The sequence below is a fragment of the Lissotriton vulgaris genome, chromosome 6 (assembly GCF_964263255.1).
Source record: "Lissotriton vulgaris chromosome 6, aLisVul1.2, whole genome shotgun sequence".
Classification (NCBI taxonomy): Eukaryota; Metazoa; Chordata; class Amphibia; order Caudata; family Salamandridae; genus Lissotriton; species Lissotriton vulgaris.
This window is the reverse complement of record NC_141694.1, coordinates 1,359,992,081-1,360,005,287: the sequence shown is the minus strand read 5'-3', so window position 1 is coordinate 1,360,005,287 and position 13,207 is coordinate 1,359,992,081. Positions and strand designations below refer to the sequence as shown.

Below are 13,207 nucleotides of genomic sequence, written 5' to 3'. Positions count from 1 at the left end.
TCTAGCATGCGTCGCAGGCGCCCTAGAATGGACACGGATGGGGCGAACAGATGATCGAAATGCACTCTCTTCCTCAACTCATTCCAAGCCCAAGATGTGCACGCCACAGTGTTGACTTGTCAATGCACCCTTCGAGGAGGGCCATAGAGGATAGTCTGGAATAGGTACAGGGCCACATGATTTGCCTCAGGAACATTATGAGGCTGAAATTTGGGTGCAGCCAAATATTTACAAAATGTGACTGGGCACTGAGAAAATAAAGATCCATATCTGAAAGAGACACGTTAGTGATAGATTCCTTACCTTAGAATATCCCCAGGTGTCAGACTGGATTCGGAAAGTTTTCGCTAGCAGTACCTCTGCACTTCAGTAGGTGGCGTTGTGGGGCTCCCCGTCAGTCGCTGGAGTCGTAAGCGCCGAAATGACGTCATGGAGACTATTTAGGGGCCAGCCATGCACGCTGACGTCAATTCTATTTTTTTCGCACCTGTAAGTGCAGATCCGGTTAGAGCACGTACATTAGTCACTTTTTGACTACCTTTTTAAAGACTTTTGTCTCTTGTGGGTCTTCTCTGGCGCACATAGGGATGCCGGGTTTTAAGTCCTGCGGAGCCTGCCGTCGCAATATGTCTATGGCGGAACCCCACGACGTTTGTCTCTACTACCTAGAGCGCAACCACTACTCCCGGTCCTGTTTGGACTGTGGGGCCATGGCCCGAAGGCCTTGAGGGAGCGGCGCTGGAAGTTGCTTGAGGTTTGGCACTTGTCCCAGCGCTGTTCTCATCCAGGGGATGTTCTAGAGAATGCTCGCAGGGCCTCCATCATCGCTCCTCAGGCTCCAAGTCTTCGCCCTCGAATTCAAGTAGGAGATGACACAAAAAGAAGTCGAACAAGCATTGTCGCTCTACGACGTCCCCCCGTCGGTCCTCGGATGCGAACGAGGGGTACAGGGGTTCTGCACCTGCAGCTCCTTCAGAGCCTGGGAGTCCCGCAGCATACCCACCTTACCCGGGTCAGTCGGCGACTCCTACACACGTGCAAGAGTTTCTTGCTGCCATGGACCACCTTTTTAGGCCTCGGGCTCCTGCCAGCATGCCCTTGGGCCCCGCGGTCCCGTAGCAGGATCCTGTCGGGCTGTCTGTACCGCTGGCGGCTCCGGCCCTGGGGCTGCAGGATCCTGCACCGCGCGCCACAATGTACCACGCTGCTGGCTCCAGTCCCATCGCCACCCTCTGCTCTGCCTCTGGCGCTGCAGAGGATGCCATTGGTTCCGCCCCTGCCCCGATTCCAGGACAGTTTTGTCCCCACCAGGGATCGGAATTGGGACACGGCGCTGGTTCGGCCCCGTCCGGCGTCGTTCCCGGTGCCATTTGTTCCTTCCCCGGTCCCTTCCTGCCGCAGCGGTCTGCGCCACATATGGCGGAGGTAGCGGATGACGGGGGGGGGGGGGGTCCAAGGACCCTCTTGATGGTCAGTGTGACTCTGAGCAGGATTGGGCAGACAATTTGGAGGAGGCCGGTGGCCTTGATGTCTCCTATGACCCGGGGTTTGCCTCTCCCCCGCCCAACAAGGAGGAGGGTGCCTCGTACACAGTGCTGTTCCGTGGGGCAGCTGAGGTCCTCAACCTTGATCTACCTACGGTGGCCCTAAAGACTAATCTCCTCACTGAGGTGCTCCAGTCGGCGTCTACTTCATTGGAGCCACTGCTGCCATTTATTGACGCCCTCACTGATGTCTTGCTGGGCACTTGGTCGTGGCCGGCCACAGGGGCCCCTGCGGATAAGAACGTCGCCAGGCGTCCTCGTCTGGCGCCAGGTGCCCCTACCTTTATTGACCACTCATCCTACGCCCGAGAGTCTGGTCATTCAAGTTCGACGTCCCAGAGTGCCTTTCCCACGGCTCCCCCGGATAAGGACTCTAAGAGGTGAATCCGTTCGGCAAGCGATTGTTCTCATCGGGCAGCTTGAGGCTGCGGTCGGTGAATACTGCATGTCTATTGGGCCGCTATTCCCTCGCGGTGTGGGATACTGTTGCTCAGGTGTTACCTCAGTGTCCTGAAGAGGTCCAGGATGTGCTGTCCCAGGCTGTGGCAGATGGTAAGGATGCGGCTAAATTCGCCATTCGGTGTGGCTTAGACACCGCAGATTGCCTCTGTAGGGCAATTTCCACGACTGTGGCGCTTCGTTGGCACGCCTGGTTGAGATCTACCGGGTTCTCACCAGACAAAGCTTGCGCAGAACCAAACTCAGCGCAGACGTGGGGGTGTAGGCCACCGTGGCAGCACAGGGGACCAGCGTGCGGGTCAGTCCACCTCTGCTCCCGCAGCATCCACCTCAAAGCCTTCCTAGTCCGAGCTTTGGGATGCACCCCACGCCAGTAGGCGGCAGGATTCAACATAACCTTCCCCACTGGCGTTCTGTCACTACCTAATCTCAAGGGGTGTAGGGGGAGGAAAGGTAAGGCTGCCCCCCACTCAATCAAAAATAATCAAACTGTTGCCCTACCTCAGTTAACACACCATTCACTTTCTTGACCACAACAAGGGTAAATGACCACAGTGTCTGTTTCTATACCCTAGGTGTGTGTATTCACACTGCTCCTTAGGCCAGGATGTCTCAGTAAATCAACATGAACCAAATAAAAAACCACAGGCCAACACTTAGTAGAAAAAGTGTGGGGAGTAGAGAGAGTACCTCACCGTCATACCACCCGAGAGGGTTGCCGGTTTAGCAATATCCGGTATACCCACTTCTCATCATCGGTTACTCTCTCTACGTGAATTAAGAAACCTGCACACAAATATACTAGTACACACAGTGAGAATAGTGACAAGAAAACACACAGAACACAGTGAGTGGATTCAGACAATACTGTGACAACATGTATACATACTAAGACCCCAAGACAACCAAAACAAACAGGTAAATAAAACCTGGAAAAGTCTTGCTGGCCGCCTTTTTTCTTTATTTAGATGCTGCAAGACCTTCCATTTAAAATGGTTTAATTGTATACCATATCCTCTTCTTTATCAAGCCAACATGTTTTGTTGCTATAAATTCAGCAACTTCATCAGGGCGTAAAAGGGGGTTCACTATTCTCGAACTTCACGTCAAAATTTGATTGAACAAGGACCTGTGTTAATAAAAACCAGAGCATTGCAGTCATTGTGATCATGCCGCACCTCTGTGGCAAGAGAGTGCAGTTTAGGACGTGCCAAATTACACGCACAAGTTTGTGTGAAAACATTATGTTCGAGGCATGTGGGCTGCTGAATTCATATCTATGCATAGATCGCCGCCTAGTGTTGGGTCCGGATGACTGCACATTGTTGTCCTGGAAGAGTCTTCGAAGTATCACGAGATAGGTGGCTCCTCCCCTGGACTACAGTGCGCATGGGCATCCTCTCCATCCTCAGATTGTTTTTTTCTGCCATTGGGTTCGGATGTACTTTCGTAACTCTGAGTTCGGAATCGATTAGAAGTTTCTAAAGGCCATAAGGCCTTCGGGGTTGCCGGTATTGTTATTTGATCGGTGCCGACAACTTTATTCCTGATGTTTTCTACTCAGGACGTCGAATCGGGCCGCGTGGCCTTTTCGACACCAAGGGACCGATCGTCGATGGAACGAAGTCCATTCAAAAGATGCCCCAACTGTAACTCTAAATACCCACACATAGATAAACACCCGGTGTGTAACAAGTGTTTATCGCCAGAACACAATGAAGCCGACTGCTTAGCGTGTGCTTAATTTCGATTGAAAAAGACACTTCGGGTTCGACGAGCAGCGAGGCAGACGATGCAGAAGTCAGCGCCTGAGCCGGAAAATATCTTGAGGACAACAAAGAGGTCGTCGAAGCTGAAGACTCAGATCAGCAGTCGGAGCAGGGGTCAGAACATGACTCAAACTACTACATCGATGACGAAGAAGACATCGTCGAGGTAGGGGACGACGAGCCAGGCATCGGAGCCGTCGAGGACGACTCCGGCGAGGACACTGGGCCAACCGTGAGTACGGAGCCCAATACATTTACTGGTACGCTTCCGGAGGCTCAGGTCGAGGCATCGCCGGAAGGCCTTAGCCAAGATCATAACATCGATTCTATAGCCCCGCAATTAAGCCCGGCTAAGAATATAAGACAAGAGCCATTGACGCAACATTACCAAAGCATGGTAAAATCGAAACCGAAAGTGATGGTACCAAAACAAAAACCGAAACTAATTGACTTCAGTCTTCGGACCGAGAAGTGTGGATCCATCGGAGCCGACCAAAAAGAAAAAGGTCGTCGACCTGGCTGGGTCGCATACAAGGGTTGTTGAGTACACCCATGTCCACGTTTAAGCTAAAGGCTGTCGAACTGACGAGATCGATGTCGACACCAAGCAACACAAACAAGGGACTCCGACAAAAGGCGGTTGTCGAAACGAAACAGAAAGTTGACAAACCAAGGCCGGTGCACACAGAGACACTCGAGCCGAAGGCAAGGATCGAACCGAAGGGGTCCGTCGAGCCGAGGCAGCAAAACATTGCTCCGAAGCAGCAAGCTCCGAAGACGACACAAGGCCAAAAAGTGGTTATCGAACAAACAAGAACAGTCGCATCGATAACAATTACGGCTCCAAAAAAGTTCATACAGACTAAAAAGATTGTTGAAACGCAGAAGTCTCTTGCACCAATAAAATTCGGACTTCCTACACACGTGAAGCCAAGAGCGGTCGAACCTACAACCGGAATCGAACCGACACAAACAAAAAAGGCGATATCTGGGGAAAGAGCTAAAGCACCTGAAGAGCAGGAGCCCTCAACAGATGAACAGTGGCAAAGTTACACTATTAAAAAGGAAAATCAGACCAGACACTTACTCTGAGTCCTATAAGATACCACTCAAAAAGAAAAGACACTTCTACATCTCCAATTCTCTTTGAGCCTATCAGACCATATGTGCAAGAGACATACATATTCTCCCACACGCACAGATGAGTATGGGGAGTATGAGGATAATGAACAGTACAATTATCCGGTGGACAATGACCAGGACATCCAAAATCAACCATGGTCTGACCATGTAGATCCTGGAGACTCTCAGCCAATTCCAGACAATACTGCATACCCTGTTAAGACTTCGCCTACAGAGGACACAGCTGCTTTCAATGCATTGATAGAAAGAGCAGCATACAATCACCATGTGGAGATGCATGCAGATCCCATTGACAAAGACTTCCTCTTTGACACTTTCAACACTTCGGAGGAAACAGTCAAAACTTTGCCAATGTTAAAAGGGGTGCCTAAACATGCAGGGGACATATTTAAAGAAACAACCAGGGCGCGGGTCATTAACCCCAGAATATAGAGAAAATATAGGCCAGCACCAGTGGACCCTATATACATTAAGGGACAGCTGCCTTTAGACTCTTTGGTAGTATCCAATGCACGTAAACGTGCTAATTTGCAAACTTCTGGCGAGGCTCCGCCTCCAGACAAGGAGTCTAAGATTCTGGAGGCTTCAGGCAAAAGGGTAGCTGCTCAAGCAGCTAACATATGGAGAATTTCAAACACACAAGCCCTGTTAGCCAGGTATGACAGCGCACACTATGACACACTAGAGCAAATTCTCCAGCATCTCCCTGACCTTTATAAGGAACAGGCAGAGTTCCTAATACAAGAGGCAAAGCTAATATCTAACGCCTCCATCAAACATGCCTTAGATGCGGCAGACACAGCAGCCAGGGCTATCAATACCAGTGTCATGCTCAGAAGACATGCGTGGCTCCGCATCTCTGGGTTTAAAAATGAGGTTCAGAGCACTTTACTCAATCAACCTGTAAACCCTGATTTTTTATTTGGTCCTGATGTGGACACAATATTAGACAAAATGAAGAAGGATACCAAAACAACCAAGTCTATGGGAGCCTTGCAGTCATAACAATACAGAGGTGGCTCCTTTCGTCGCTCCAGCAACAGAGGAGCTGCAAGAGGAGGCTCAACTCAGCAAACCTCATACAACAAAGGCAACACGCAAAACACCTACAACAAAAACAGTAGAGGTGGATACCGTGGCAATAACACCAATGGTAGAGGACGAGGGAATAACAACACCAGATCCTCTACCAATACCAAACAGTGACTTCTTGTCACTACTCCCAGACCATGTAACACCGGTCGGGGGAAGATTACAGCAGTTCCTGCCAGTCTGGGAAAAGATAACTACAGACAGGAGGGTGAGGCAAATTATACAGCATGGCTATTGCCTAGAATTAATCTCCACACCACTTAACATACCCCAAAGACACCGTCCTATGTCCGCAGAACACCTACACTTATTGCAGCAAGAAGTCATCAGCATGCTACAAAAAGGGGCCATAGAACTAGTACCCTTAGAACACCAGGGTACAGGGGTGTACTCACTGTAATTCCAAATCCCCAAAAAGGATGGGTCTCTCAGACCAATTTTGGACCACAGGCCCCTAAACCAATACATCTTATCAGAGCATTTCCACATGATCACTCTGTAGGAGAGTAGGGTCTGCAATCCTATGATCACCCAGATTTTTTGCTTTTGTTTCACTGGTTTACGACTTTCTCTGGCTGTGGGCCTGCCAATCAGACCCACAGCCTGGCTGTTCTCTTTCTAAATTACGATATGTACCCTAGGTGCATTTACCAATTGGTACTGGGCCACCTTATCAGACCCCGTAACGCAGGGCATAGGTGTACCCAGGGCCGCCAGGGGCTGCAGCATGTAGTATGCCACCCCTGGCTGGCCTCCTAAATTTGACACAACTGGCTGCATGACAGCTGGGGCAAAGTCGTGTAATCACCCTTTGCTTTAGGTATAGTAGCTCTATATCTAACCATACAATGGACACCCGAGTTCCTATCAGTCACTCCTATGGCAGGCCTTGACAATCCTGAAGGCAGAGTGCGTGGGCTCGTGTGAACTAGGTTCTGGCCCGAGCCGAGCCCGGTTGCAGCTTGCGGAATCAAGACCCAATGGCTGTTCCATGATAACGCGTACCACATCGGTAACTTCGGTGTCGCGTTATCAAGGCATGTCGAGTAAGGTGTCATACGAATCGGGATGCTGCCCCCTCACCAATTCTGGCGACGAGGTTAGCATTCCGCCCTTCTAGAGGGACACGACATGTACGTAACTGTGAACCCCGGTTAAAGTTAACTAAAGCCTCAGCTCCACAAAATGGATGCTGCCACCACAGACACGAGTCTGACCTCCTGCTGCTGGGAGTCCTTCCAGCGAGGAGAGCTTGGACAAAGGGTTTCCTGTCGAGGGCGGTGTTCGCACCGTCCCAGACAGGGTTTGTGTATTCTGGGTAGGTAGGGCTTTTGCGAGAAGGTGACTGCGGAGTGGCACCCCGGTGCTCACTACGCATCTGCCGGTTAGAACCAGTTCCAGGGGCACCAGCCCTGGCCTGGGGAAAGTCCGGCAGGGGAGAGGGGTGTAACTACCCCCCTTCCTGGTCCCACCCTTAGGGCAGGACCTAGTCATGTACCCACCCCTTTCTTTAGAATAAAGGCCGGAGCGGGGACCCTTCCAAATTAGATCATCTTTGAATCAAGAACTACTTTCTACGAAAGGACATTCAAGACTCTTCTCAAGATTTCTCCCTTGTGACTAAGGAGTAGTCACCCTGCATCAGCGGGCACCATCTAAGAACTCTGCGGTTTGCTGTAAGTCCTTCCTCAAGGAATCCGACGGCCCAGCTCGACGAGAACCGGCTTCCCTGGCACCTCTGACCTCTACCCACGTCATCAGCTCAGCTGTGACCTGTGGGTGCGACGAGACCTCGAGGGACCGGCCATCATCAGAACCTGCACGCTCTTAACCAGCACGACCATCGAAGCAATTCTCTGGTGAGTGCTCTGGGGTCCGAGAAGCCCCGACCCTGAGCCGCTCCAGCACCGAAGTGCAGTCTCCCAGCATCTCCACGATCTGCGTGGGGCCCTTCTGCTCGCTGCTCAGCACGTTGTCTGGTCACTAGCCGCTGGCTTGTGCCCTTCCTTGACGACGACCGACAAACAACTCTGCTGGTCTGGTTGCTCCAGATCGGCCCTTGCTCCCTTTTCCGAGAGGAGCGCCCCGGACCCTCCTGGTCCATTCAAGACGCCATCTTAGGCCTACCACGTGGCCCTGAGATCTGCCAAGGCTTGTTGCCCCAATCCTGGGCCCAGCGACGCCGACAGCATCATCCTTCGTGGGACAGCTCGCACCTCCATCCTGGTCGCCGACAACGCCTCCTGGTCCGTGAGACTGCAGAGCCTAGCGTCGCCCACTCACCTGGTCGAGGTGACGGCCAACCGGTGCCCTCCTGGTACCCTCTGACTACTGGCTAGTAGTACGAACTTGGTCCCCTCTGCTTTCAGGTGTCAACGATCTCTGATCCAGGCTTGGATCTCTACGAACTATTCATCACTGGTCGCCGGCCAGCAACTCCTTTTCTTCCGGCTCCTGGCTCGTCAGCGAAGACCCCGACGCCTGTAAGACTTGTGCAGCCGCAGCCCTCGTGGCTAGGTAACTTCGGCATTTCGGTGCCTGCATAGCCTCCTTACTCTAGGGTCCTGAGTCCCTCGCTTCCGACTTGCCTTATCGGGTCCGCCCGAGACCACTAAACTTTCCGTGTCCTCGGACACTTGTTTTAATTGTGCACTTGAAGTATTTTCCTAAGAGATTTGGTTTGTGCTTAGTACCCTGTCCTCATAAAGAGTACAGGGCTGTTGTGAATCTTAATAAATATCCTGTTTATTTTCATAACACTTGTGTGGTGTCCTTTCACTTGGTGTTCAAGGGGTACATGTGTGGTAAACAGCTGGCTTAACACGCCCTCTCGAGTCTTTAGCCTTAGACTGCTCGTATCCACGCTACTAGGATAGCTGGTCTATAGGTTGACTTACAACCAATCATCATAAGGGTCGTTTGGAACGATACATAGCGGTCGCTAGAATAGCGAACGCTGCATATCGGGCCAACTTCTCACACACTCTACAGGAGGTATTACCACTGTTGCTTGAAGGAGACTTCCTCGCAACACTAGACCTCAAAGACACATATTTCCATATACCGATACAACTGGCACACAGGAAATATCTCAGGTTTACAATACAAAATCAGCACTACCAATTCAAAGTCCTTCCTTTTGGGGTAACAACAGCCCCAAGGGTGTTCACCAAGTGCCTAGCGACAGTAGCTGCACATCTAAGGAGACAGCATATTCATGTCTATCCATATCTGGACGACTGGCTAATACAAGCACAGTCAGCCCAGCAATGTGCCAGCCACATGTCACACACTATTCACCTCCTGCACAGTTTAGGTTTCTCGCTAAACTACAACAAGTCCCATCTTCGGCCTGCCCCCGTACAGCAGTACCTGGGAGCGACAATAGACACTCTGGCAGCAAAAGCACAGCCAAATTTTACCACAATAAACAGCATTCAGACGCTGATCCAAAAGTTCAGGCCCAACACTCGCTCCCAGCCCGAGTGTTTATGCAACTGATAGGCATGATGGCCACATGCATTTTCATAGTCCCTCACACAAGACTTCACATGCGTCCGCTGCAGGAGTGCCTAGCACAGCAGTGGAACCAGGCTCAAGGACAATTGAACGACCTAGTGTTGGTGACCAGTTGTGCATACAACTCTGCATTGGTGGAATCCACAAAACCTTTGCAAGGGACGACTGTTCCAAGAGCCTGTACCACAAATAATGTTGACGACGGACGCATCCCTGATAGGGTGGGGAACCCATGTCCTCCACCACACAGTGCAGGGCTTATGGACCACGCAGCAGAAGAAAATGCACATAAACCTACTGGAGCTGATGGCAGTTTTTATGGCAATGAAAGCTTTCAAAGTACATCTGTGCAACAAAACCGTGTTGATCCGGACGGACAACATGACTGCGATGTACTACCTACAGAAACAGGGAGGAACACACTCTCCACAGCTGTCACATCTAGCTCAGAGTGTGTGGAAGTGGGCCATTCAGAGAAAAAATTTTCTCATGGCGGAACACCTCCCAGGCAAGGACAATCAAAAAGCGGATTTGCTCAGCAGATACAGCCAACATTGGCACGAGTGGGAGATTCATCCCACAGTGCTACAACCATACTTCCAACAGTGGGGACAACCAGAGATAGACCTGTTCGCCACAAAAGAAAACGCAAAATGACAGTACTTCGCCGCAAGGTTCCCACACCCGCAGTCTCAGGGCAATGCAATATGGATGAACTGGTTAGGCAAATTTGCCTACGCTTTTCCACCAGCACCGTTGGTACCGCTAATGGCACGCAAACTGCGCCAGAATTCAATGACGCTAATCCTGATTGCTCCAACATGGACAAGGCAACCGTGGTACACCACGTTCCTAGAACTTTCCGTGGCGCCTCATCAAAGACTACGACTAACACCCAGTCTCTGGACGCAGAGCCATGGAGACATTCAGCACCCATATCCGCAGCAGCTGAACCTTGCAATCTGGCTCCTGAAGTCCTAGAGTTTGGCTACCTACACTTACCTCCTGACTGCATGAACATTATCAAGGAGGCAAGAAAACCTACAACAAGAGCATGCTATGCAGCAAAGTGGAAACGTTTTGTCATTTATTGTAATAACAACGACATAAACCCACTAGACGCGTCAATTCAAAATATCATATGCTATCTTTTGCACCTACACCGCTGCAAGCTAGCCTATACATCCATAAGGATACACTTAGCTGCCATAGCAGCTTACCTTCAGAACAGGCAGCACATTTCGCTATTCAGAGTGCCTGCAATTAAAACATTCATGGAGGGGCTCAAACGAGGGATCCCCCCAAGACACCCACCTTCACCTGTCTGGAACCTAAACATTGTTTTAACCAGACTAATAGGACCACCTTTTGAGCCTTTACACTCGTGTGAAATACAATTTTCAACATGGAAGGTGGCTTTTCTCGTAGCGATTACTTCGCTTAGAAGAGTTAGCGAGCTGCAAGCCCTAACTATCAAGAGCCATTCATTCAAATTCACGCAAATAGAGTCGTGCTTAGGACAAACCCTAAATTCATGCCCAAAGTGGTATCCCACTTCCACATCAATCAAACAATAGAACTGCCAGTATTCTTCCCAAATCCACAGTCAGTACCTGAAAGGGCTCTACACACACTAGATGTTACAAGGGCTATCCTATATTACATAGACAGGACAAAAGATTTCAGGAAGACAAAACAGTTGTTTGTTGCCTTTTCACCACAGCACAAAGGCAACCCTTCTCCCAAAAATGGTTTAGCTAGATGGATAGTTAAGTGCATCCAAATATGTTACATTAAAGCTAAACACACTTTAACAGTTCCCCCAAGAGCGCATTCCACACGCAAAATGGGGGCATCTATGGCTTTCCTAGGAAACATTCCTCTAGAGGAAATATGTAGAGCAGCCACATGGACTACCATACATACATTTACCAAACACTACTGCGTAGATGTACACTCCAAGCAGCAAGCAGCTGTAGGACAGGCTGTTCTCAACTCTTTTTCAGACTGCTGCAGCTAGCACGGGCAACCACCGCTAGGGGAGAGACTGCTATACATTCTATGCACAGATATGAATTCAGCTGCCCACATGCCTCAAACGGAATATGCTACTTACCAGTATGCCACTGTTCTTGGCATGTAGGGCTGCTGACATTCATATCGCCCACCCTCCTCCCCGGTGCCTGTTGCAGCTGTAGCATTCACTATTACTTTTTAGCATGGACATCACTTACTGTATCATACTCCATCTCTGCCACAATGGCGAAAAACAATCTAAGGATGGAGAGGATGCCCATGCGCACTGTAGTCCAGGGGAGGAGCCACCTATCTCGTAATACTTCGAAGACTCTTCCAGGACAACAATGTGCAATCACCCGGACCCAACACTAGGCAGCGATCTATGCACAGATTTGAATGTCAGCAGCCCTACATGCCAAGAACAGATGCATACTGGTAAGTAGCATATTCCTTCGCTTATGGATGCCCAGCCATTATGTACCGGCAACCATCAAATTGACACCGTGTCACGCGATCACGTGTCTCGCAGTGACTCGTCCTGGTAAGATATTTACAACAAGGGGTGGTGAGGGACAGAGTCTCTGAATTAAGCAGAAAGCTCTCACCCAGTCAAGAGATCAGGGCTAGATCCAACACCGTTTTTTAGCTCACTGCACCATCCCAGTTTCAGAACCTGGCTGTATGCAAATTAGTCTGTTCCTGTCCCAGTGCATGATGGGAACAGGGCAAACCAAACTACAAAAGCCAATTCTTACACTGGGAAGGAAACAAGCTCCCGGGGACCGGTTTCTGGCATTACAGCCGTCTTCGGCCCGGTTTGCTTGAATCCTGATGGTGCAATGAGCAAGGGTCTCACATCTGAGAATACCCTTCCACGCTTAGGGTGGACAAAAATATTTACAACAAGGGGTGGTGAGGGACAGAGTCTCTGAATTAAGCAGAAAGCTCTCACCCAGTCAAGAGATCAGGGCTAGATCCAACACCGTTTTTTAGCTCACTGCACCATCCCAGTTTCAGAACCTGGCTGTATGCAAATTAGTCTGTTCCTGTCCCAGTGCATGATGGGAACAGGGCAAACCAAACTACAAAAGCCAATTCTTACACTGGGAAGGAAACAAGCTCCCGGGGACCGGTTTCTGGCATTACAGCCGTCTTCGGCCCGGTTTGCTTGAATCCTGATGGTGCAATGAGCAAGGGTCTCACATCTGAGAATACCCTTCCACGCTTAGGGTGGACAAAAATATTTACAACAAGGGGTGGTGAGGGACAGAGTCTCTGAATTAAGCAGAAAGCTCTCACCCAGTCAAGAGATCAGGGCTAGATCCAACACCGTTTTTTAGCTCACTGCACCATCCCAGTTTCAGAACCTGGCTGTATGCAAATTAGTCTGTTCCTGTCCCAGTGCATGATGGGAACAGGGCAAACCAAACTACAAAAGCCAATTCTTACACTGGGAAGGAAACAAGCTCCCGGGGACCGGTTTCTGGCATTACAGCCGTCTTTGGCCCGGTTTGCTTGAATCCTGATGGTGCAATGAGCAAGGGTCTCACATCTGAGAATACCCTTCCACGCTTAGGGTGGACAAAAATATTTACAACAAGGGGTGGTGAGGGACAGAGTCTCTGAATTAAGCAGAAAGCTCTCACCCAGTCAAGAGATCAG

At 50.2% G+C, this 13,207-nt stretch overlaps 1 protein-coding gene across 2 annotated transcripts in view; it reads left to right on the top strand.

The window, feature by feature from the left end:
- The window catches only part of USP34 (ubiquitin specific peptidase 34), a 2,709,276-nt gene that overhangs the window by 1,542,126 nt on the left and 1,153,943 nt on the right, over positions 1 to 13,207 (top strand). The window lies entirely within an intron of this gene.